The sequence below is a fragment of the Notamacropus eugenii genome, chromosome 3, assembly GCF_028372415.1.
Source record: "Notamacropus eugenii isolate mMacEug1 chromosome 3, mMacEug1.pri_v2, whole genome shotgun sequence".
NCBI classification, from domain to species: Eukaryota; Metazoa; Chordata; class Mammalia; order Diprotodontia; family Macropodidae; genus Notamacropus; species Notamacropus eugenii.
The window spans coordinates 26,243,131-26,269,014 of NC_092874.1; the positions used below are offsets into that span (position 1 = coordinate 26,243,131).

Below are 25,884 nucleotides of genomic sequence, written 5' to 3' on the forward strand. Positions count from 1 at the left end.
TAGAAGAAATGGGGGGCAGGATAGGATGGAAGGAAATATAGTTAGTCTTACATAACATAACTATTATGGAAGTCATTTGCAAAACTACACATATATAGCCTATATTGAATTGCTTGCCCTCCCAATGGGATGGGTGGGGAGGGAGGAAGGAGGAGAAGTTGGAACTCAAAAGTTTTAGGAACAACTGTTGAGTATTGTTCTTGCATACAAATGGGAAACAAGAAATACAGGTAACAAGGTATAGAAATTTATCTTGTCCTACAGGACAAAAGAGAAGATGGGGATAAGGGAAAGGAGGGAAGTTAGAAGGAAGGGCAGATTGGTGGTAGGGGTAATTAGAATGCTCAGCATTTTCGGGCTGGGGGAGGGGAGAGATGGGGAGAAAATTTGGAACTCACAATTTTGTGGAAATGAATGTTTAAAACTTAAAATAAATAAAATTGATAAAAAGAAAGATAAAAGATTTCATTTTTCATAGCTTCATTTCAAAACAATAAATATTTACTAGCCATCTACTAATGCCCTGGGCTACATGAACTACTCTAGACCTTAAGGAACTTAGAATATGATATGGGGAATGGGAAAGTAAACAAATAAGTGATGACAACTTAACAATAATAGTAATAGCATTTGTATAGTGTTTTAAGGTATTCAAAGAAGTTTACAAATATTATCTCATTTGATTCTCACAACTCTGGAAATAGGTACTATTATAATCCTCATTTGACAAATGGGAAAATTGAGGAAGAGGTTGAGAGACTTGCCCAAGATCACACAGCCAGTAATTGTCCAAGGTTGGATTTGAGCTCAGGTCTTCCTGGTTCCAGACCCTGTGCTTAATCCACTGCATTACTAGCTGCCTTTGGTGGTGAGTACTTAGGTTTCTTGTTTTTCTGTAGCTGTGGCTGCTGAAAGCAGGGAGTATACCTGCAGAGGTGATTGCCAAGACACATTTCTACAAGTATGATGGGTAAAGGTGCCAGGCTGAATGTTGTGAGGATGGAGGTGCTACTTTTCACAAGTTCCTCTACCTACTTATCCCTAGTTGACAGTTAGTCATCTATGAGGTCATATGAGGTCATAGTAATACCTCAGATAGCAGACCCCTTCCTCTCAGAAATTGTTATTCTAGAACACTCATATAGGTTCTTAGAAACAAATGTGAAACAGGCGGAAACAGAGGAGGGCTTTGGAGCATGAAAGTGGTGTTTTCTTTACCAGATACTCAATGGAGGTGGTAGTGGTGATGGTGGTGTTTTGATTCCTCTGGCACATGTCAATACATGGCTGTCCCTCACAATCCCTAGTTGATTCAGCAGGGTGGCAGTATGCTGCCAGTTAGCTAATGAAGAAGAAAAAAATTCAAGACAATTTGCTACATTCACAATCTTGTAGACGAATGTTTGTTTTTATGCCTGGGTGTGTGGAACTAAACCCATTTTCGAGCTTTACCTAATTGAGCTTAAGCTGGACAGCTCCCTGTCATATTACCTTGGGGGAACCTCTAAGCAGCAGAAAGTATAAAAATATAGCCTATAACTTATTAAAATCAATTTTTAAAACATTTTGACCCTTTCTTTCATACATTACAAGTCAATACCCAGATATGTAAATCTAAAAGCAGAGATTTTTTTCCTCCATCTAATCATATATCACTAGTGTGGCCTATGGCTTCAAGAGTGTGCTCAACTGTCCAGACAAATGCTGTTGTTTGGGGAGTAACCAATCAGTGACTCAGTGAAAACAAATTCTTAAAACAAAAGTAAATACATACAAACTGCATGTTTCCATCTTTTGTTTTTAATTGATCTTGAGGGGGGAAAAATAAAATTTAGCAGAAGTTGAAAGAATCTATTAATAACAAAAATAAGAACATTCGTAAATTTGATATAATTTAGCAACCAATCCCTTTAATGTCTGTGATGAGCAAAAAAGCAGGAAAATTCCTCAAGCTAACAGGGCACAGCACCGATGACAACATAGGAACAGTCATTACTCAAAGGCTTCAATCAGTTTAACATCATTGTTTAACATCATTATCCATCACAGTAACTTGGTAACAAACAAATTTAATCTTAGGTTTAACATCACATTGGTGTTGATCCGTTCTGTATTTACGAAATACCATTCATGTTTACTATATTGCAAACCAACACAGCATCACTAGCTGAAGTTTGAAGATAAGCTATACAAATAACTCTGTTTGGAACTCCATTCTTATCTCTGAAGTCTGAATGTACCTCATAAAATCATAGACTATCAGAATTGAGAGAGATCCTCAGAGGTCTCCTACTCAAGCCCATAACATGCTATTTTTAAGCACAGATTTGATCTGTCCAATGCTCTTCCATCCTCTGTTTCAAGACCTCCAGTAATGAGAAATTTACTATCTCCCAAAGCACCCTGTTCTGCTTTGGCTGTTGTTCAGCCATTTCAGTCATGTCTTGTCTCCATGACCCTATTTGGGGTTTTCTTGGCAAAGATCATGGAGCGGTTTGCCATTTCCCTCTCCAGCTTTTTTTAAAGATGAGGAACGATGAAAACAGGGTTAAGTGACTGCCCAGGGTCAGATTTGAGGTCACAAAGATGAGTTTTCTTGACTTCAGGCTTGGCACTACATACACTACATAGCTGAGCTGCTTATCCATTCTATTAGGGAAAAATGTAAATAGATGGGAATTTTTTTGTTCTATTGGAATTTTTTTGTTCTATTGAGTCACACCAAGTAATAACAACAGCAACTATAGTCATGATGAAGATAATAATAACAACTGATATTTACACAGGCCTAAAAGTTTGCAAAGTTTCCTATCTTTTTACATTATCTAATTTTACTTCACAACAACCTTACAAGGGATGCAATACAATAGTTATAAATCTCATCTTCTCAATGAGGACATTGATGTTCTAATAAGTGAACTGGTCTGGCTGGGATCACACAGCGGAATTTAAACCCAAATCTTTCTGCCTCATTGTTCATTATTTTTATGTGACATTAACTCCCAAATCTGTACCTCTCTGACTTTCACTGATTGCTCTTCTGCCGTTGAGGACTGGCGGAAAAGATCTTATCTTTCTTCCCTATAATAGAAGGGAAGAATACTTGTAAACCACTTGTAAATCAAATACTTCTAAATCACTAATACAGGCCTCCTAAATCTCTTCTCAGAAAGGGTATAGCCAGCTTTCTTCACCATCCTCGTCACCTTCTTTGGGGGCTTTCCATTTTATCACTGTCTTTCTTAAAATGAAGTGAGCAGAATAGAACACAGTACTCTAGATGTAATTTACTGAAGGCAGGGCACAGCCAGATTATAACTTCCTTCATTCTAGATATTAAGCTCTTCTGGACTAGTCAAATCATAACTATAGTACCATTGTTTCTGGAAAGAGTACATCAATCTTCCTATGGTTCCCCCATTGCCTCTGTGACTTTGTCCTTCCCTAGACAATGATCTAATATGTGATGCTTCCCCTATGAGAATATAAGCTCCTTACTCTGATCAACATATGACCAACCACAATCCTAGAGGACTCATCATGAATCATGCTAGTCACTTCCAGATATAGAGGTGATGGACTTGTACAAATTGAAGTATATTTTTTTTGCATAGTCAATATAGGAATGTGCTTTACTTGACTATACATGTTTGTAATGGCTTTGGTTTTTCTTGCTTTCTTAATGGGTAAGGAAATGAGGAGGTAAAGAATGTGGAAAGTAAAATACAACAAAAAATGATCTTTGTTTTAAAAAATGTAAGCACTTTGAGGGCAGGGATTGACCCTTTTTGATCCTTGTGTCCCAAGTGCCTTGACACATAGTACTTGCATGAATGAATAAAAGCATTTTCATTAAGTCTTCTCCACAACTTTACCAGCCTCTCATTGTCTTGATGGAAGAGGAGGAGGAGGAGGAGGAGGAAGAGGAGAAGTCAGTACCTGAGGCGACATTTGAACCTCATGCTTTTCTGACTCCAAGCCCAACACTCTATCTGTAATGTGCTACCATTTCCCAATTGAAAATAAATGGTCAAACGATATGAAGGGGAAGCTCTCAAAGGAAGAAATCCAAGCCATCAATATGGAAAAATACTCCACTAGAAAAATAGCACCAATAGAGTTCTTCAAATTAAAATAGCTCTGAGGTCCCATTTCATACCAATAAGATTGGTAAAGAAGACAAAACATAAAAATGGCAATTGTCAGAGATGATGCAGGATAGCAGGCATGTTAATGCAATCTGGATGGAGCAATAATCTGTTCTATCCATTCCAAAACAATTGGAAACTACACCCAAAGTCACAAAGCTGTGTATTTTAAACACTAAACAGTGCAACTGTCACTAAACTGTTACCCACTAATACTATTACCAGGCCTATGCCCCCAAGAAAGTCTGTGATAGAGAAAAAGATTGACAGGCACAAAGTGATTCTAAACAGTACTTTCTTTGTGGTGGCAAAGAACCAGAAATAAAGTACATGTCCACCAACTGGGAAATGATTGAACAAATTATAGTATGTGAACATGAGAGAACCAACCATGTTGTGCCAAAAGAAATGATAAACAGTAAAGAGTCAGAAAAAACATAGGAAGAGTTCTTTGAATTGAAAACTGAGTCAGAGTGAACTGAACAGAAGCAGGACAATTTACACAGTGACCTCCAAAATGCAAAGGAAAGCCCATGGGGTTAAGAGTTAAATAAAATGACAAATCAGCATTTGAGGTCAGGTTACATGGACTTTTGTGACAGTTGGTTTAAAAGGTATTCTTAGTAAGCAGAAATAAGCCATTTCTTTTTCTTATACAAAAGGCATCCAGGTAAAAGCAATATTTGAATTCTAAGGCATGAACATGCAGATAGATTTTAAATGTGTTTTGGGATTTTGTTCCTTCTGTGCAATTTCTCCCAACCTGGAGACTAGAGACGTTGAAGAGGCTATGAGGCTACTTCAAAGGATCTGAAAATCCACATTTAATATCACACAAGGAAATTTTGTACCTTGAATAATATATCTCATGCATTACTATTTTTCAAATATGCTTTAATTAATGTAATACAAGTACATATAAAATGTTTCTGAATTCATAGTAGCTTTCTGCCATTAGGTATGTTCTTAATTAACAAATATTAACTGCCACTATTAGCATGAGGCAGGGAAGTCTGAAAATTTTTCAGATGTTAAAAAACTTTTCATACTTAAAAATAATGGAAACCAGAGCTTTAGTGCATGTATAACTCCCTATTTTGGAAGTTTAAACACCAAAAATATGCTCCCAATGGCACTGGGAAAAGACATGGCAAAAGAAATGCCCAAAGGAAGTTCCCTAACAGCAGAAGCAGTTTTATTCCACTCTCTTTAAACTTATAGTATCTAATCTTTAGTAGACATTTAATATATGCTTTTTGAACTTAATTGAATTGAGATGGGAAGAAACTATAAAGACCCTTAAATATTGTAATCAAGGGTTCTTGTGATTTGGCTGATTGTGACTAGGATTGTTCAAGGATTCTGAGTTAAGCTAACTAAGGTGAAATGCTTACACAGTAAGCAGGGGTCTATCAGGAAATGAGAAGAAAGGAGAAAAGTTACCAAGATTCCTAAACATGATCCAAAATCCAGCAGTACAACTATGTCATAGTTACTTAGAGGGAGGAATGTAAATCATGTAAATCAACACAGGCCAACAGCTCTGCCTCTGATGTAGGAGGGGGTGAAACTAATGGAACAGTTCCTGTGCCCTGTTAAATATGGGTTTGTGTGCACTTCTTTTCTTGCTTGAGGCATTCACCAATTATGTATGTATGTATATGTGTCTAGACACACATAAACATGTATACATTTATATATACAGAAATATGTAATTGTATTTTTATATACGTGTATACATATGTATGTGTGTATACGCATATATGTGTGTATATATTTGTGTGTGTATACACATACACACATATATGTATATAATGTCAATTGACTTCCCCATTTGAGAGATTCATGAGAACTTTTTTTTCTCTGGCTCTTAAAGAAAATGAATCCTTACTATCTGTATGATCACAAGCATGTCATTTAACTTCTCAGATCTTCAATCTCTTCATCTGTAAAACAGATAAAAGAGTACATATATTTACCAAACTCACTGGGCTATTTGTGAGGAAACTAGTTTGTTTGTAATTATAAGGCATAGCAATAGTGAGATCAGGAAAGTGGGTTGAACTCATGATAGTATTATATGTATGTCTCCTTATCATCATTATTAGATAGGATGGGAAACATAATATATACAGGTGGCAACCTAGTACAGTGAAAAGAGCCCTCATTTTGGCATGAGAGGACTATGGGACCCTGGACAAATTAGTTAATATTTCTTGGCCTCACGTCATCATCTGTAAAATGAGATGGTTGGACTAGATCACTTCTGTTCCATTCCAGTCCTTGAGGTTTAATCCAGAAATTAAGCCAGAATGAAAAAGATTCTAGGAGACTGAAGGAAATTGAAGTTAGTGTCAAGAGACTGGTAACTGGAAGGATATAATAGAAAAGAAAGGAAAGGAAGAGAAACTCCAACCCCACTTTGCTAAGCTAGAGGTTCCATCTTTTCCCACAAAGGGTGAAGCTAGATCTCCAGCAAAATAGCCCAGAGTCCCAGCTTAGGGGAGGGGCGTAAGGAGCAGAACCATGTAGGGGGAAGGAATGGCCTTGAAAGAAGGAAGGTTCACAATTATCAGCAGATGTGAAGATGCCTGTTATTAGCCCCAGGAGAAAAAGATGCATCATTGTATTTGGGAAATACATCCCTGCTAAAGGGTAACCAGGTGGCCCTAACAGCTAACAGGAATAAGATCCAAAAAGGTCTCGAGGCTGAGATGAGCCAGATGAAACCTAATGGGGTTAAAGTTCTGTGCTGAGGTTGAAAAAATCATAATCTGGCTCAGAGCAGGAGAGTGGAAACCTGGCTTCACAGCAATTCATGTGAAAAGCATTTAAGGGTTTGAGTTTATTGCGTGCTTTATATTATGGCTTCCAAAAAAGCTATTAGAAACTTCAGCTGCATTAACAGAAAAAAAGGGTCCAAAATAAAAGAGGTCGTTGTCTTATACTATGCATTGGTTGGGCTTCATCTGGAACACTGTGTTCACTGCAGGGTACCTAATTTTAAAAGGGACATTGATAAAGTGGGACAACCAGAACAGTGAGGAAACTCAGAATCACATCATGCAAGTAACAGCCGAAGGAAACATGACTTCCAGAGAATTTATGCTAGAGAAGAGAAACTTAGGGCAGCCGTGACAAATGTCTTCAAATATTTGAAGGGCTGTCATCTGGAAGAAAGATTAAACTTATTAGAGGCACTTCCAAGGGACGGAACTAGAATTAATGAGGAAAAGTTGTAGGGAGGCAGAATTTGGCTGAATAGAAGGAAAATCTTTTAACAATTAGAGTGGTTTTGAGCTGGAATGCTACTGTGTAAAGGAGTGATTTCCCCACCTCTGCAAGTGATCAAGCAACAGGATAGGTGAACACTTGTCAGGATTTCTGCAGAAAGGATACCAGTAGGTGGTAGAAGGTTAAAGCAGAGGACTTGTCATGTTCCTAACAGCACTAAGATTTTCTGAATTTACAATGCCTTGGAAAATCCTGAACGTAACAAAAATCTATTGCCTTACAGTAATTCATATCTGATGACAGTTTAGGGAATTCATTCAAGTGATCATGTGGCCCAGTGTAATAAGAACCAGGTTTGGAGTAAACAGACCTAAGCTTGAGTCTGGGCTCTACCACTTATTACCTGTGTGAGGTAGGGCAAGGCATTTTATTTGCTTGGTCCTCAGCTTCTTAAAATGAGGGGCCAAGAGAAGACAATCTTGGAGGTCCCTTTCAAGCCTGAATTTATGATCCTGGGATCCAAAAAATACAAAAGGTTGGAGAATTGGTGATTCCATTTGGAAAGAAACAGGGGCTTCAGAGAACCACTAATGACCCCCAGGGATGCAGGGGAGTGAGCCCCAGGGCATATTTTCCTTTATTCCCCAGAGCAAGCTGCAGCCAGAAACAGCAGGTGATCCTCCGCAGTGAGTGGGCTTCATTTGCAAAAACCTGCTGGAACAGCATAGGGAAAAACACGTGGGACCCTAATAACATAATTGTTAACATGTAAATAGAATTCTAAGTCTTACAAAATGCTAGATGTACACTATCTTCTTTCACATTTTATAGATGTGAAAAATGAGGCTCAGTTACATGGTTTGCTCCAGGTCACATAACCAATAAATGTTCTGAGGGTGAGATAGGATCCCAGATCTCTCCTGATTCCAAGTGTACCACTCTCCCTTAAGAGTGGGTACCTGGCAGGGGCCTATGTAGAACAACACCCTCTCTGCCCACAGCACACTCTCCCAGATTACAGGAGTGCCCTGTGCCCCAGCCATTTTAAACAAGTACAAGATCCAACCCAGCAGCTGGCTAGAGGAATGGAATTTTTAAAAGAAGGGGTTTCCACGCCAGCTCATAGGGTGTGGGATGGAAATGAAAGGCTCACCCTAATCATAGGCTGAAAATAGAAAGCCAAAGGTTAACCATGGCATCCTGACCCAGCAGTCTGCGAGAAAGAAGCAGAAAGGTAAAGGTCCAGTTAGCACAATCAAAACCAGTTAGTGCGATCAAAACATAATCGGAACTTGTTTATGCTAATTCCAGTGTGTGCGCGCGCACACACACACACACACACACACACACATACATGGGTTCACACAAATCACAGTCCATAGCAACAGGTCTGCCTTTCACCTTTGCTGCTTGTGGAAATTTTCAGAAATCAAGTGCTTTTTTGAGCAAAGGAAGTAGCTTTAATAAAGGCTAAAGAATGGATACCAGGAAATTCATCCTTGAACCAAGGGTATGATAGGAGGAAGGGGAGAGGGAGGATGGAATTGCTGCTTTGGGCTTAGTTTTTGTTTTAAGTTCTCATTCTTATCATTATTATTATTTCCAAGTACAACCAGGAGTTTGTCATATGCTCGGTAGATAATTAATAAGAATAAATTCTAATTCTTTTCTTTTCTACTGACATCTCTTCCTCAGCCAGAAACATGAGTGCTATAGATTCACCAAATGACAAAGAAGGGAGGGGCAAAGATAGGACAGAAAAGCAGCTGAACACAAAAGACAGGCCATTCAATCACAGGCAAGGGATGTCCTCAATGTCCCAGTAGGTTCTTCCTAGATTTCACTGCCCCTGTCTGGGCTACCCAGAAAGTTACGAAGGAAAATCAATGCTCCCCAAATAGCAACAGACACTTCAAGTTGACTTTGGAAATTCAAGACAAGAGCCTCAAAAACTCTTGCATTCTTTATGGCTCCTGCACACTTCTGAAAAAAGACGAATGTGTAGTGTGTAGTTCCTTAATGGTCCTTTCACATCACCTCTTTTCTGCCATTGCCATAAATCGTTAGTTTCTATCCATTGTTTAAACAACTTAGAATTGTACAGAGATCTTGAATCTTTAGGAAATCACCTTCTCTGAAAACATTTTATGTTTTAGCTTTTGCTACATAAACAAAGCACCATCTACTCAGAATCTCTAACACCATTAGCAGAATCTGTCAGTCAGTCATTCAGTCAACTAGAATTTATTAAGTGCCTACTACATGCCAAGTAATGTGCTCAACACTAGATCTGTACATAATTTTCATATTGCCCATCACTAATACTGTAAAGTCTGTAAACAAAAAAAAATAGGATCTCATCAAGGAAGGCAGCAAGAGGATGAACATTTTCCTTTGCCTTGAACTCTCCTGGGATCAAGCCTGTGGGCACCTGTCTGCCCTGCTATTGATTAGCCTGCTAATCAGAATGGATACATACATCCATTTAGGTTGCTGCCAGTAAAAGGATGATGGATGCACAGTGCTTTCCTGTACAAAGGTGGGTCTTTCTATCCTCAGCTCCAAAGTAGTTTTCAGCCAGGCTCCGCATCCCTGGGACAATATGGATGAGATCCAGTGGAAGAGAGAAGTCTAGGGCTATTCAGTGGCATCTATGAACCACACCAAGGCTAGTTCCAGATCCATGAGTCTGCCTTCATCTCCCACAGCCCTTTTATTAGCTATACAGGAAACACCACTTGAAATGAATAAGAAATACTATAGGGAAAAAAGGTGGATGAAGAAAAAATGCTCACTCTCCACTAATGTGACACTAACTGCTTTTATCTTTTCATAAATCCACTAAGAGGCCTATCTATAGATCAGCTACATGGAGCTCTTGACATGACAGACACCTCAGCTCATATACTTTATACTTTCAATGAGTTGATGGTTAAGGTCCAGCAAGACTGAACAGATAGACCAACCACTGTTACAAAATGTCCCAAGAGACACCTACAGACTTAGTTGCACACAAAATATGCATGGCTCACTTCTATTTGACAAACATTTGTCAAACATCTATTCTGTGAGTTACAAAAGTGATATATAACATAGTGCCTGCCCTCCATGACCAAGTAGGAGAGAGAGCATTTACACAGGCGTGACAGAATAGGTCAGCCCATCAAAAAAGATCTGTGAGATTTTAATAGGATGGGAAGCCACTCCACCAAAGCAGACACAACCCAGCTAGAACTTAGCAGATGAATTAGAGGAAGTGGCCTGAGATTCAGAGAGGATTTTATACCCACACATATAAGATCAAAATTCAAGAGTTTGAAGGGACCATAGAGGCCATCCAATCCAATCTCCTCAACTATAAGTTGAGAAAACTGAGACTCAGAAAGCAGTAGGCACATGCAAAATGTCCCAGGCTTTGTTGGAAGCCTGGTTATATAAGGAAAAATAAAGATTTTTTTATAGTAGAGGTAGAAACAGATGGATAGGGGATGGAGTCAAGATGGCCAAGTTGAAGGGTGGACCTGTAAAAGTTCTCCCCTATAGCTGATAAAATACCTGCAAAAATGATTCTAAACAAATTCTACAGCAGCAGAAGCCACAAAATGACAGAGTAAAAGAGATTTTCAATGCAAGACAGCATGGAAGGCCAACAGGAAATGTCTATCATACCACATGTGGAGCAGAGCACAGCCCAGCCTTGGCCGTGCAAGGCATGGCTAGGACAGGACCAGAGCAGGCCTCAGGGGCTGGAATCCCCAGTAGTTCCCACATTACTCCACCCACAAAGGCCAAAGACAGCTTCAAAGGTCAGTGAGAAAGCTCTTTCATCTGACTGAGAAAGGAATATCGTCTGGCCCCGCCATCAGCAGCTACTGCAGCAGCAGTATTTATTTTTGAAGCTCTCTGCCTAAATCTCCTAGGGTATCACGTGGCTAATCTGGATCTCAGCCCTGAGTGGTGTCCTGGGGTGAGGAAGAGTGCTGATGTGGTGGAGCTGGTTGAGGCTCTGGACAGGGAATACTCCTCAAAGATCCTGGGCAGAAAAACTTGTGGTAGCTCCCAGACCAGAGCACAGGCCAGGAGAGGAGTAAACTCCTCTCCCTTGATTGAACCACCTTGGGGAACTGAGAACTTACAGGTCCTTAGAGTATATCCTCCTCTTGACAAAGGACTCAAAAGTCAAGTAACTGGGTGGGAAAATGCCCCAAAAAGGGGAAGAAGTAAGACTATAGAAGGCTACTTTCTTGGTGAACAGGTATTTTCTTCCATCCTTTTGGATGAGGAAGAACAATGCATACCATTAGAGGAAGACCTAAAAGCCAAGACTTCTGCATCCAAAACCCCCAAAAGAAATATGCAATGGTATCAGGCCATGGAAGTGCTCAAAAAGGATTTTGAAAATCAAGTAAGAGAGGTGGAGGAAAAATTGGGAAGAGAAATGAAAGAGATGCAAGAAAATCATGAAAAGTGAGTCAACAGCTTGCTAAAGGAGACCCAAAAAAAATGCTGAGGAAAATAACACTCCTAAAAATAGACTAACCAAAATGGCAGAAGAGGTCCAAAAAGCTAATGAGGAGAAGAATGCTTTAAAAAGCAGAATTAACCAAATGGAAAAGGAGGTTCAAAAGCTCACTGAAGAAAATAGTTTTTGAAAAATTAGAATGGAACAGAGGGAAGCTAATGACTTTATGAGAAACCAAGAAATTACAAAACAAAACCAAAAGAATGAAAAAATGGAAGATAATGTGAAACATCTCATTGGAAAAGCAACTGACCTGGAAAATAGATCCAGGAGGAACAATTTAAAAATTATGGGACTGCCTGAAAGCCGTGATCAAACAAAGAGCTTAGACACCATCTCTCATGAAATCATCAAGGATTCCCTGATATTCTGGAACCAGAGGGTAAAATAAATATTGAAAGAATCCACCAATCACTTCCTGAAAGAGACTCGAAAAGAGAAACTCCTAGGAATATTGTAGCAAGATTCCAGAGTTCCCAAGTCAAGGAGAAAATATTGCAAGCAGCTAGAAAGAAACAATTAGAGTATTGTGGAAATACTATCAGGATAACACAAGATCTAGCAGCTTCTACATTAAGAGATTGAAGGGCGTGGAATATGATATTCCAGAAGTCAAAGGAACTAAGACTAAAACCAAGAATCACCTACCCAGCAAAACTTAGTAAAATACTTCAGAGGAAAAAAATGGTCTTTCAATGAAATAGAGGGCTTTCAAGCATTCTTAATGAAAAGACTAGAGCTGAATAGAAAATTTGACTTTCAAACACAAGAGTTAAGAGAAGCATGAAAAGGTAAACAGGAAAGAGAAATCCTAAGGGGCTTACTAAAGTTGAACTATTTACATTCCTACATGGAAAGATCATATTTGTAAGTCTTGAAACTTCTCTCAGTATTTGGGTAGTTTGAGGGATTATACACACATATATAGACAGAGGGCACAGGGTGAGTTGAATAGGAAGGGATAATATCTAAAAAATAAAATTAAGGAGTGAGAGAGGAATATATTGGGAGGAGAAAGGGAAAAATGGAATGGGGCAAACTATCTCTCATAAAAGAGGCAAGAAAAAGCTATTTCAATGGAGGGGGAAAGGAGGAAGGTTAAAGGGAAAAAGTGACACTCTCATCACATTTGGCTTAAGGAGGGAATAACATGCACACTCAAATTAGTATGAAAATCTATCTTACACTACAGGAAAGTAGGGAAAAAGGTGATAAGCGGGGGGGGATGATAGAAGGGAGGGCAAATGGAAAGAGGGAGTAATTAGAAGTAAACACTTTTGGGGAGGGACAAGGTCAAAAGAGAGAATAGAGTAAATGGGGGGCAGGATAGGATGGAGGGAAATATAGTCTTACACAACATGACTATTATGGAAGCCTTTTGCATAACTACACATATATAGCCTATACTGAATTGCTTGCCTTCTCTCAGTAGGGATGGGTGGGGAGAGAGGAAGGGAGAAAAGTTGGAACTCAAATTTTAGGAATGAATGTTGAGAATTGTTCTTGCATGCAACTGAGAAATAAGAAATATAGAAATCTATCTTGCCCTACAAGAAAAGAGAGAAGAGGGGGATAAGGGAAGGGAGAGGTGTGATAGAAGGGAGGGCAGATTGGGGGAAGGGGTAATCAGAATGCAAAGTGTTTTGGGATGGGGGAGGGGAAAGGTGGGGAGAAAATTTGGAACTCAAAATTTTGTGGAAATGAATGCTGAAAACTAAAAATAAATAAACATTAAAAGAAAAGAAATGGATAGAACACTGGTCCTAGACTCAGAAAGACTCATTTTCATGAATTCTAATCTGGCTTCAGATACTTATTAGCTGTGTGACTCTGGATAAGTCAGTTTACCCTGTTTGCTTCAGTCTCCTCCTCTGTGAAATGAACTGGAGAAGGAAATTGCAAACCACTCCAGTATCTCTGCCAGGAAAACTCAAATGAGGTAATGAAGAGCCAGATATGATTGAAAACAACTGAATAACAACCGAAACAGATGAGGTAAAAGATTTAAAACAAACATCCTTTGAAATTAAGATAGAAGCAACCACATCACATGAAGACAGGAAGGAAATGGAGAGACTTTCAATGGACCTTGAGGAGGAGCAGAGAACAACTGTGACCTTCAAGGCAGCAGATTGTGTAGGAACTAAAGTCTAAACTCAAGTTAATGCACATAAAAAGGAATTGATGCTAGCCACTTAATTTATTAGACATCCTTCACTAATCATCAGACTAAAGAAAAAGGGAAACTGAGAAATGTCATTTCATGAAAACATCAAGGAAGGGATCTTAGCTACAATTCTTTTCAATTTAATTTAACAAACATTTATGAAATTGTTTTTCAGTCATTAAGTCATGTCTGATCCTTCATGACCCCATGGACCATATCACGCCAATTTTGTCATATACATATGCCCATATTGTGCCAATATTGTCATGTATTATGTGTGTGCATGTGTGTGTATATATACATATATGTCATATAAGGTTTTCTTGGCAAAGATACTGGGGTGCTCTGCCATCTCCTTCTCCAGTTCATTGTACAGATGAGTAAACTAAGGCAAACAGAGAACAACTTGCCCAGGATCACAGAGCTAGTGAGTATCTGAGGCCACATTAGAACTCAGGTCTTCCTGGTACTCTATCCACTCAGCCACCTAACTGCCTCCTTTATTAGGTATACACCATGTAAGGAAGTACATTAGGTGGCCCTTGAAGATACAAAGACAAAAGAATACTGCCCCTTCCTTCAAGGAGTTTACCTTCTACTAAAGAATATTACATGTAAATTAGAATTAATTTGAGGAAGGAGAGAGCACAACCAACTAAGGAGATAAAGAAGGGCTTTATGCAGGAGATTGTCTCTGAATTGAGCTTTAAAGGAAGCTTAGGAATCATAAGAGGGGGCAGTGAGGAGAAAGTGTGTTCCAGGGATGAGACCAGTGCACAGGTGTGGAGGTTGAATAAAGAATATTAAATTTGGGGAATAGCTACCATATTTATTTGTCTGGAATATAATACAGGAAGAGGATAACATAGAATATGGAAGGATAGTCTGGAAACAGATGGCGAAGGGTTTTAAGTGCCATGCTGAGAAGAGATTTTTGTTTTATCTGGGATTCAGTGAATATTTTTGAGCACAGCGGTGACATATTCAGACCTGACATATGACATCTATAATTCACATACATTAGTAAAATGTAAGTATATTGTTTTTTATTGACAGGAAAGCTTACTCCAAGATTGTAAAAGCTTCAGTTTAAATAGACACTTTTCTCTTCCAACTATAAAGATATGAATATTTGGGAGCTTAAGAGGACCTTGCAGATTATCCTAACCAATGCCCTCATCATATGCATTCAGTTCAATTCAATGAACAATCATTAAATATCTACTTGTGGATTAAGGATACTGTGCTAAGCCCTGGAACACAAAGACAAAATGAAAGTCTCTGTGTACTCTGAGTTAAAGAGTGGCCCATCACTCTTTGGGGCATGAATATTTGAGTTCAGAAGCTGAGCTTTGTGTCTTCCCTTCTCTGGCTGAACTAACCTTTTCCCTAACCATCCCAGATGACTGATTAGCTGCTAAAGTGACCTTTAAAGTTCTTTTCAGCCCCAAGGAAAGGAGTAGGTCCAGAGGGTTCTTTAGATCATAGGGAAATCCCTATGACTAAGTACTCCCCTAACCCAGAAAGAGTTCAGCATGCCTCCTAATCTGGAGACAGTAAATATACTTACTTTAGTCATTGCTTCAATTATTAGCAGGCCAATTAATAAAGGAGAGGTCCCATGTAAGGGAGTCAAGGAAGGAGGGGAAGGGGATGGTTTGAAGAAATGAAGAGGGTATTGAATACGCTCAAGTCATAATTATGACATTCTGTTTCTAGTTGCTATTTACTAGGGACTAAATAATGAGTAGTTAATAAAGCTTAATCATGAAACAGTCACCTGATTTACTGAATCACATACCCAAAACTAAAATTTTTAATGTCAGTATTTACCCAGTGATTATGCATGACTGGAGTTCATGAACCACTATAATCTCCAAACAATCAGTCACTGGGGGCCCCAGGGATAACAGAGAAGCTCTTGGTACGGTGTAAAAACCATCCTCTGGGAAATTTTGTTCAGAATTGGAGGGGAGCTATTCATGTGTCACAAGTGAGGGATGTCAGACGGACAGTCCAAGTGTGAAACAGGCTGCCCCAAAATGCTCATAGAAATAGAAAAAGACTTCTAGTATGTTGGGCAACAAGATCCTAGAGAATCAGTGGAAAGCCATGCTAAAAACTGCACAAAATGAAAAGAAAGGAATTGGCAGAAATCTTCATCAATGGAGGGAGTACCCATATCAATGACTTTACAAACCCATCCAAGGACCAAACAAAAAGCAGAAATCAGAGATGCCTTAATTATCCACACCAACCGTGTGGGGAGGGAAGAAGGGGGAGTCTAGAGCAGAGAAAGGACCTGGGGAAGTTGTGATGAAAACAACACAAAAAATAGAGCACAGATTTGTCTATGAAGTCACCTGCCCAAACACTGAAGATAAGCTTTATTTCTAGGATGATACTCAATAAATCAGAGGAACCCATACGTGGGCACCCCCATCACTCCTTCCCCAAAAACAGCTACTTGTGTAGTCTTGCTGTGCACCCAGAAGTCTGGCAACCCTGATGGAAGTATACAACAAAGGCCTAAAAACAAACACAACAACTCACTTGCAACGTGGAATTTATTTTCTGAAAAACATATACTGAGACAGAGTTCCAAAAGTGGTTTAGAAACATCCCTAATTAGAAAGCCTGAGACAATGTGACAAACACTGTTTCTGACAAGGAAGTCAACTTTTTCTAATCACTGGGACTCCATTCTGATTATCAGTTAAACACAGTTCTAAAAACATTGAAAACAGTCAATAAACACATCTACACAATGGTATCATCCAGTCAACAAAACTCTCCAGAGGGGAAAATGTGTTCATTCATGGAAATGTCACTGGAGAGAAAATGAAAGAAAAATGATAGTCAAATTGCATTTTTGAGAAGAGAAAAACAAAGCAATCATTACACATAATTGATCAGACTATAAAAAGGTGTAATTGAAGCAGAGAAGGGTCGGATGATGGTACAATATCTTTGTCATAGAAGAATTGTTGAATGAACACTGGTCAGAGACTTTCATTGACTCAAGTAGAACAAAGTTCACCCACACTCTACCTGGTTTCTGCAGGGAGGGATTATCTAATGCATCATATTAAATGATGGCAACCTTTCCCCAGACAAATTTTGGCTGACCTCTGTGAATGTTCTAGAAGCAAAAAAAAGGCAAAAAGCATTTCCACGTAAGATTCGCATTCTAAGCACATGTGCTACTAAAAAATCTTTCAGCTTTTCCAAATTCTCCTTGATTCTATTCCTAACAGAATATTCATTGAAAAGGTATTTTTTAGCATTCACAGAAGAGTTAGGTTGGCTGAATTCCTTTCTGGACTTTCATAAGGTTTCATCTTTGTACTGCAATAAAATCTCCATCTTTCTCTCCAAGACCACACACAGAAGCATCTGGAAGTCCAGTCAACTTGTCCCAGTCAAAATCCCAAGCTTGAGTGGGTTGTGCTTCCAAATAGACTCTTTGTTGTTTGAGTTAAACATAGGCTCTTTTCAAAGAAAAGAGCAATTAAAACATCCTCTTACCAATAAAGTTTTTACTACTACGCTTAGGCTTAGAAACATAACAAGAAGGAGACTAGCATGGACAGTAAGAAGCGCTGTTCTCAGAGTGTTTGCCACCTGGGACAGGATATGAATTAACCACACCACCCCCACCCCCATTTTTTAGCTATTTCAGTAATACTTACAAACTGTTCATACTGAGAATCTCAGAGGAAAGCAGACAGCTGTTGAGGCAAGAGGCAGAATTCGTACAGTTGTCTGCAATAGTTAATTACCACTTGACTTGTAAAACACTTGGTCTTAATGTCCTTCTAACTGGCTGTGGTGGTGCCGGGCTCCAGTGGACTCTAGCCTGCGGACTAGATGACAATTGGGATACATGGAATGGAAGCTTTGGGGGAACAGAGATTCTTTCTTGCTCTTTGCATCCTCTACTGCTTAACTATGGTGCTTGGCACATAGCAGAAGCTTAATGTCTGTCAACTGATTAATTGATCCAAAAGCTGTAGTTGCACAAATAGATCAGGGCATAAGAGAAAAAAAGAGAATGAACCTAATATATTAAAGTAAGGGTGTGCAGGTTGGGTTCTGAATATTGTAGGTTAAGGAAGGAAGGGCTTCTGAATCCACACAGATCACTGGAGCCAATGTTTTGTTTGAAATGCGGGAACGACAGTCGTACAGGCTGTCCCTCATACCTGGAATGCAATGCTTCTGCACCTTCAAGACTCACACTCCTAGTGTCTTTCAAAACTCAGATCAAGAGCACCAATTCAATTTGATAAGCATTTATTAAGGGCCTACTATGTACCAGGCACTGTGCTACTACCTCCAAGTGGAGTCCTTTCCTGCCAACTGCTACTAAAAGTTACTTTACAAATACCATATAAGTACATGTTTTCTCCTCCAATAGAATGTTAGTCCTTTGAGGACAGGGGCTCTTGTACTTTTTGGCTTTGTCTCTCCAGAACTTAGCATAGCTCCTGACATCTAGTTGGTGCTTAAGAAATACATGTTGCTTGAATGACTGATTGGAATGAATCCAATCCAGTTGGGAGGAAAATGGGTTCTAGATAAAGCAAATAATTCCTGTTTATGGAATCGACAGGGAAGTTGTGGAGCCTGGGGCCTCCATCAGTCCCCATAGAGATGTCTGATAATGAGAAAGTCCTACCAGTTACTAAATATCTAGACTTCCATAGACTGCCGATGGCATTCATGACACAAAATAAAAAAACCCAGAGCCCCTGCCATAGAGGGGTCCCCTTCTTCCACCTTCTTTCCAAAACTGAGATACTCAACTTTTCTGTGTCTTGGACTGCTTGGGCAGTCAGTCTGGTGAAGCCTCTGGATCCCTTCTTTTATGCTTTTAAGTACATAAAATAAAATACATAGGATTACAAAAGAAACAGGTTACACTGACATACAATTATACATATATGTATGTATATGTGAGTGTATATATATATGTATATATGTATATGCACATGTGTTTGTATTTTAAAGAGATTGTAAACCCCAGGTTCAGAAACCCTGTCCTAGCATCTTCCTGACTCTCCAACCTGGATCGTCTTATTATTCCTCTAATCTTGGGTTGACAAAGTTCAGCAATAGTACTGTTTATTTTTATGTAAGTTTACCTGTTTGTTTCACCTTAAAGTTATATTTTATTTGTGACATCTGAAGGGGGAATATTGAACTTTTGGTGAGGAGGGGGTCATTAAATCATGAAAAGGTGATCTTTCTTCTTCTTGGCTACATTTAATGACTCAAAAGTGCCCTCACTCTTAAGATACATCATTAAGATTGTTTATAACTAGGAATCAAAAAAAATATTTGATGTTGACTTGGTATTAAAGTTAACATGATCTGAGTTTTGAAATTCCATTTGGAAAAAAATAGAAGAAAATTCAGTGGGCTCATTTGCAAAGTGTGCACACTGGATGATTACAACCCTTAAGCTGGCATATAAATGTACAAATCTCTTTTCTTTAGATGCATTCAAAAGAGTCATATGCAGTATTTTTATATCCTTCCAGTCATGCAGACTTTGTTGGAATACAACAATTTTCTAGACTCCCTATTGAAAGTCTACACGCTCATGCTTCCTTTTCCACTTCTTTAAATTTCTTAAAAGGAAACATGCTTTGAGACCTACTTTAAACCCTATATGTAAATGACTAAAGTAATCAAAGTGGGAAAGAAAATTAATCTTGCCATGGTTAAATGGCTAGGTTAAAAGATTGGTAGAGAAAATGTACACAATCATAAATCAGGCAGAGAAAAATGCAAAGGTACAGCCAACTTTATCTATAGCAGGGGACCAAAATAATGTGGCTATATTGAGTCTACAGAGGAGAAAAGAATTTTATTTTAGCCAATAGTTTTATCCTCCTACCCCAGAAAGCTTACTACATTGGCAAAATTATCCTCCAACATTTAAAATTCTGACTTTGGTGTTATTTTTAATCAACAGTGGGGATAGGATGAAAAAGAAGGATGAACATATAGTGCTTTCCACAATGCCCATGTGAAGACTACTCCCTAAGTTTATAGTGAAACCTAACCTTTGTATTGCTTGATGATACACTGATAAGAAATCTAAACGAATCTGGGACTTGGCATGTCTATTTGCTTCAACAGTGAAGATTTCTACCCACCTAAACATCTTTTTGTCCTGAAGAAATCTTGTGTGTAGCCTCTCAAAAATACTGCAGATGGATATACCCAATATTTTTAAATGCATAGAATAAAATACACAGGTTTACAAAGGAAATGCTCTCTTGACATTTCATGAGGGGTAACAGTACATGTTTAAGCAATGATGGTAGCTACCCTAGACTTGAAAAGTCATTACTGAGGAATGAAACAGACACTGACTGGTTATCCTTACCAACCTGTAAAACCCATAAGAAATGACTTCCTGGGGGTTTTCACAAAGATATTGAGAGCTAGTCATGTCAGAGTTGATCACCTCCAGGCTAATAGATTCCTCATTACCCACCTCATGAAGAAGGCATCGAAAGAGGAGAAATAAATTGAATAAAATTGTCTGAAGCTATGCCAGAGAATGGAGTCAGAAACATAGAAGCTGGGATAAAGATGCATTTACTTCTGGTCTTCCTGAAAGCTGCTCTGATACTCAAGAAGATAAGTTTCATCAAAGTTCTTGAGTCAGTCACGCAGGGCCTTCCTTAAGCTGATTGGAAAGGTCCTTCTATATTGCCGACTTTCAAACTTCAATGGATCGAACTGGTGTGGGTACCCTTTCCCTTCGTACCATCTTATTCTGGGTAATTCTTGGCCAAATCTTCCTGCAAGGCCTTCATAAGTGATCCATACAATGTGCTAAATGCCTTTCTCTGGTTCTTTCAACATTTTGTGGGGACCAGTGCAACACTCAGGAGAATACACTCTGTTGCTAACTTTTGCCACATGACTGATTTCTCCCTTTTTCTAATCTCCCTACCAACTAGTCATCTTTTCATTGTCCTTCACAATTTTTATTCTTCTGATACCATAACAGAATGACAGATTTAGAGCTGGAAGGAATATCAGAGGTCTTCCAGCACAACAACATTTTATAGTTGAGGAAACTATAGTTGAAGCCTACGTAGGTAAAATCCTTTTGCTCACAGTGATCCAGATCATATGAAACAGAGCCAAGATTAGACCATAGGTTGACTCCAAATCCATCACAATTTCTACTGTACTACCTTGTCTAGCCCATGTAGAATCTCTAGGAAAAGATTTTTGTTCAAATTAGAGACTTTTGTGGTAGTGAAACAGCTGCTTGGAAATCACTGAAAGCATTGGGCAGCTGCCCAAATGCAACATAACCAATGACCTTTCCTGTTCAACTATAGTCCCAGATCACTCTCCATCAATTCACTCCATGGGTTGCCCATACAACTGATCTTTGTAATAACCTAGGCAATACATACTTTATATCCACTTTGTTTTTCCAATACATCCCCATGGTGAAGCCAAACTCTTTAAGTAACTATATATTTCATTAAGGAGATGTCATTGAGTTCCATAGTTTAATTCAATTATACATTGTCATCTGCAAATAGGAACATTTGCAAAATGTTAACATTAATAGGAAATCTTTCTTCTATCTGTCTGTAAAAGACACCCTCTGTTACATTAGCAAACACCTGACACAAACACAACTTCCAATTTTACCGTAGTTTGCTTGATGATGAAGCTCAACGGATTAATATATATATATTCTCTTTCATAGTTGGTCATATCATTCATAGAACTTTACATCATATTAGCATGGGTATGGTAACTGATACCTTGCTGGAAAAGAGTCTTTCAGGTTATTTTGTTCTAAAGAAAAAGGTTTATTCAATGAATAATAAAGAGACATTCATTGAAGATGTTCTCAATTACTAAACAATTGTCACAAAATTTTAGAGAGATTAGGAAGTAGACACTTAGTTTATAGTTGCAAATGCCTTCTCAGTACTTTTTCAGGACAAAAATACCATCTATGAACTTTTCCTTTTTTATAATCTTCCTGTCTTTGAGATGTCTTGAAAATTAATTCCTGAGTGCTTTTAAAATTTGATTACCTACAGTGTGAACTTTTTATGTGTGGATTTGGCATTCCAGGTGATCTTTCTGACTTCATACTCTTAAGTATTATTACAATTTCCTGTCAAATGCAGGGTATTCAGGTGGTAAAGCACAAACATGGTAGTACCTCTGTCAGCACTGATTAAATTAGATCATTAAGGAAACACTAGTTAATCTATTCTTTTGTCACATCTGTTTATTGCACTCCTAATTCTATATATAACTAGTCTCAGGATGATCTGTCTGGCTTAGCCAAGTTCTCTATAGGCTAAGTTATCACTTAATCAATTTTCATATTTTGTTAGATGACAATGTCCATAACATTCCATCACTTTAGCCTGTAACGCTTTACAAATTAGCTCACATTGCAATAGGCTGCTATAATGCTACTTGGTGAAGGGAGTAAATGCTTGCTAGATGAGGCTACTTCTGAGCTCCTTTGAACTCATTTTGGCAGTTGTAAATCAGTTAAACTTATTTAAGAAAAAAGTACTGTAAGAGTCAAGTGATTTGACTTTTATCACTTTTTTGGCATAAACAACTTGCTTAAACAGGTTGTGTTCGAGCTGCCATCATCAAACACAGCATCTTCTTATCATTCGTCTTTCTTCTCATTTGATATTGATTGTGATCTTTGTTCCAATCAATCTCACTATGCAAACAACTGATCGTGAAATGACAAGTGGATTTTACTTGCTTTATCAGAAAATAACCACATCAGTAAAGTTGTTTCCTGTCTGTTACACTATAATCAATTTCATTTTTTTAATGTTGTTCAATGCTTGCCTCACCTACTATCTTCCAACTCTCTTCCTAAAGTATTTGTGACACAAGGTGTGAAGTTCCTAAGCCATCAACAAGCCTTTGATCTCCTTTCTTTACTGAGCCATACCATTTCCCAACACATGTTTCCCTATCCTCCAATGTTCTCACTTTTTCCATTGAAATCAGCAAGTATCAAGCCTACTGTAGACTAGTGATTATTTTCAGTAGCAAAAATGTTCACTGTACTATGAATGCTCACTCCTACAATCTGAAACCTGAGATTTCTGGAAAGTTCAGACACTGGCAAGGTGGCCAGACACCTTGAATGATGTTTTCTAAGAGAAGAAAGATGGTTCAGTGGAATTAGCATCAGACAAGCATAATCTGGAACCATTAAGGAAAGAGTAAGAATGAAGCAGCCCATCTCCTCCTCCCCCCCAAAAAAGACTACAAGGTCCTTGGAAGTAGGAACTGCTTCCCTTCTGCATTTGTGTCCCTAGTGCCTAGGACAGTGCCTGCTAGATGGTAGAAGCTTAGGTACTGTGCCTAATAATTAACCAATTAACTAATGTTCATTAAGCTCCTACTATGTACCAGACACTGTGCTGAGAACTGAATACAAAGAAAGAAAAAGAAGAAAAAATAGTTCCTGTTCTCAAGGAGCTAATAGTCTAATAGAAGAAACAACATGCAAACAACTATGTGCAAACAAGATGTCTACAAGATAAATCTGAGGTAGTCAGAGGAAAAGCATTAAGATTTTTTGTCACTTGCACTTTTATCAGCGTGTTTTGTTTTTACATTACATACATTTACAGATTGTTCCCACTTCCTGAAAGGTCTTTTGTAAGAAAAGGAACAAGTAAATCTAATAATATGGTGACATCATCTGAAAACGCACTCAGCATTTCAAATCTATATCATTCTCTACTTACTTTTTTGGTGAAGAGAAACCTATTTTTCTCTCCTAAATCCATCTTATTAAAAAACAGAAATGGAAAGAAAAAACAATTTCTTATAACAAATATGAATAGACAGTCAAGTAAAAAAAATTCCCTCAGTGGTTGTACACAAAATACATCATTCTGCACCCCAAACCCATCACCTCCCTGTGCTGTGGATAGCATGTTTCCATCATAAAATCCTTTGGAATCATAAGAATCATAGTTGTTATCGCTGTCAAAGTTGTCATTACAGTTTTGTTATAATTGTAAAATTGTTCTCCTGAATCTGATCATTTTACTCTCTTTACAGACTTACAAAAGTCCTCAAAATTGTTCATTTTTGTAATATTGACATTACAGTATAAATTATTTTCCTGGTTCTGCTTGCCTCTACATCAATTCAAATAAGTCTTTCCGTATATTTTTGAATTATTTTGAAATTATTAATTTCCTCATTTCTTATAGCACAACAGACCTCCATCACATTCATATACTATAACTTATTCAGTCATTCTTCCATTGTTGTACATCCTCTTTGTTTCTCAGTTTTTACCACTACAAAAAGAGCTACTGCAGATGACTTTGTATATAAAGATTTTTTTCTTTGATCATTTATACATAGACCTAGCAGTAGTATAGCTAGTTTAAAGGACACAAACTGCTTAATAATTTTTTGAATATTATAACAAATTGCTTTCCAGTGTGTTTGTACCCCATTCAAAGGACAATTAATAATGCATCAATCAATCTGTCTATTTTCCCACAACCTCTCTAATATTTATCATTCTTTTTTGTCACTATCATCCTAATGGGTGTGAAGTGGAACTCTACAATTGCTTTAATCTGCATTTCTCTATTTAGTAGTGATCTGATTATATACTGTATATTATATTGTATTATATATATAATATATTATATAATATACAATATATATGTTATATAATATATATTATATATTGGTTATATTATCAGATTGATTTTTTTAAAAGAATGCAGGTTTAATATTAGAAAAAGCATAAACTTGATTAACTATTAATAACAAAATCAATAAAAATAATTTGATTATGTTAATAAATGCAAAAAAAAGTTTTTTGACAAAATACAACACTTTTCTGCTAAAAAAAGAAAAACCCACTGGAAAACATGGGGAGACACTAAAATTAAGGAGAACTGGGAAAGATTTCTAACAGAAGATGGAACTATAGTTGAGATATGATGGAAGCCAAGAAAGTCAGGAGGTTCAAATGAAGAGGAAAAGAGATCTAGGCATGCAGTACAGCCAGTGAAAATGCTTAGAATCAGGAAACAGAATACCTGTCATGGGGGAAGTACAAGGAAACCATTATCACTAGGATCACAGAGTATATCAATAGGAGTAAGATGTAAGAAGACTAGAAAGGTAGGTGAGAGCCAGGTTATGGAGGGCTTTAAAAGTCAGAGGATTTTATATTTGATACTATAGGTGATTGGGAGACAGTAGCAGATAAAAATAAGTACTTAATTTTAAAATGTTGAAGATAAATTAGAAAAATAAGTTTGGATAAAAGAAAGCTCTTAAAAAATAAGGAAAAAATCTAAGAGGAAAATCAACATGTTACTGATAGTGTTCTTCCCCGAAACTAAGCACAAGTTAAGTCTAAAACATTTGCTTAAGATGGTGTGTAAAAATTAGATGACCTTTAAAATAATGAGTTTAGTTGAAGAGACTATTAATCATCATTATAGTGTATGTCAACCATTACCCAAATGTGTGAAGGGCTTAGATGAGGCACATGATTTCTAAGGAGGTAATATTTCAATTAAAAGTATAGGATAATAAAGGTCAAGTCAAATGAAGTCATGAGACCAAGATTCCAATGTTGACTTTTTTCACCGAAGCTCATTTGACCATCAATTGGAAATGAGTTTCAATATACAGACTTCATTGAGCCCTATTACAGTCACATGGCATGAAACCTTCTGAAAACAGCCTAGTTCAGATGTGACAGAAGCCAAGCATCCCCCACAGAG

General features: G+C 37.9%; 1 protein-coding gene and 2 long non-coding RNA genes across 12 annotated transcripts in view; 1 reads left to right on the forward strand and 2 right to left on the reverse strand.

Moving 5' to 3' along the window:
* LOC140530900 (uncharacterized) overlaps positions 1-24,755 on the reverse strand; it is a 120,748-nt gene extending 95,993 nt beyond the window's left edge. The window contains exon 1 of one of the 2 annotated variants that reach the window (XR_011976134.1): positions 928-24,755. This is a non-coding gene — a long non-coding RNA (uncharacterized lncRNA). Of the gene's footprint in view, positions 1-764 lie in introns of both variants that reach the window. The other variant, XR_011976133.1, reaches the window with a different exon arrangement.
* Positions 1-25,884, reverse strand: part of RBMS3 (RNA binding motif single stranded interacting protein 3) — a 1,420,870-nt gene that overhangs the window by 1,352,865 nt on the left and 42,121 nt on the right. The window lies entirely within an intron of this gene.
* Positions 1-25,884, forward strand: part of LOC140530902 (uncharacterized) — a 68,906-nt gene that overhangs the window by 15,480 nt on the left and 27,542 nt on the right. The window contains exon 2 of the long non-coding RNA XR_011976137.1: positions 705-868. This is a non-coding gene — a long non-coding RNA (uncharacterized lncRNA). The remainder of the gene's footprint in view (positions 1-704; positions 869-25,884) is intronic.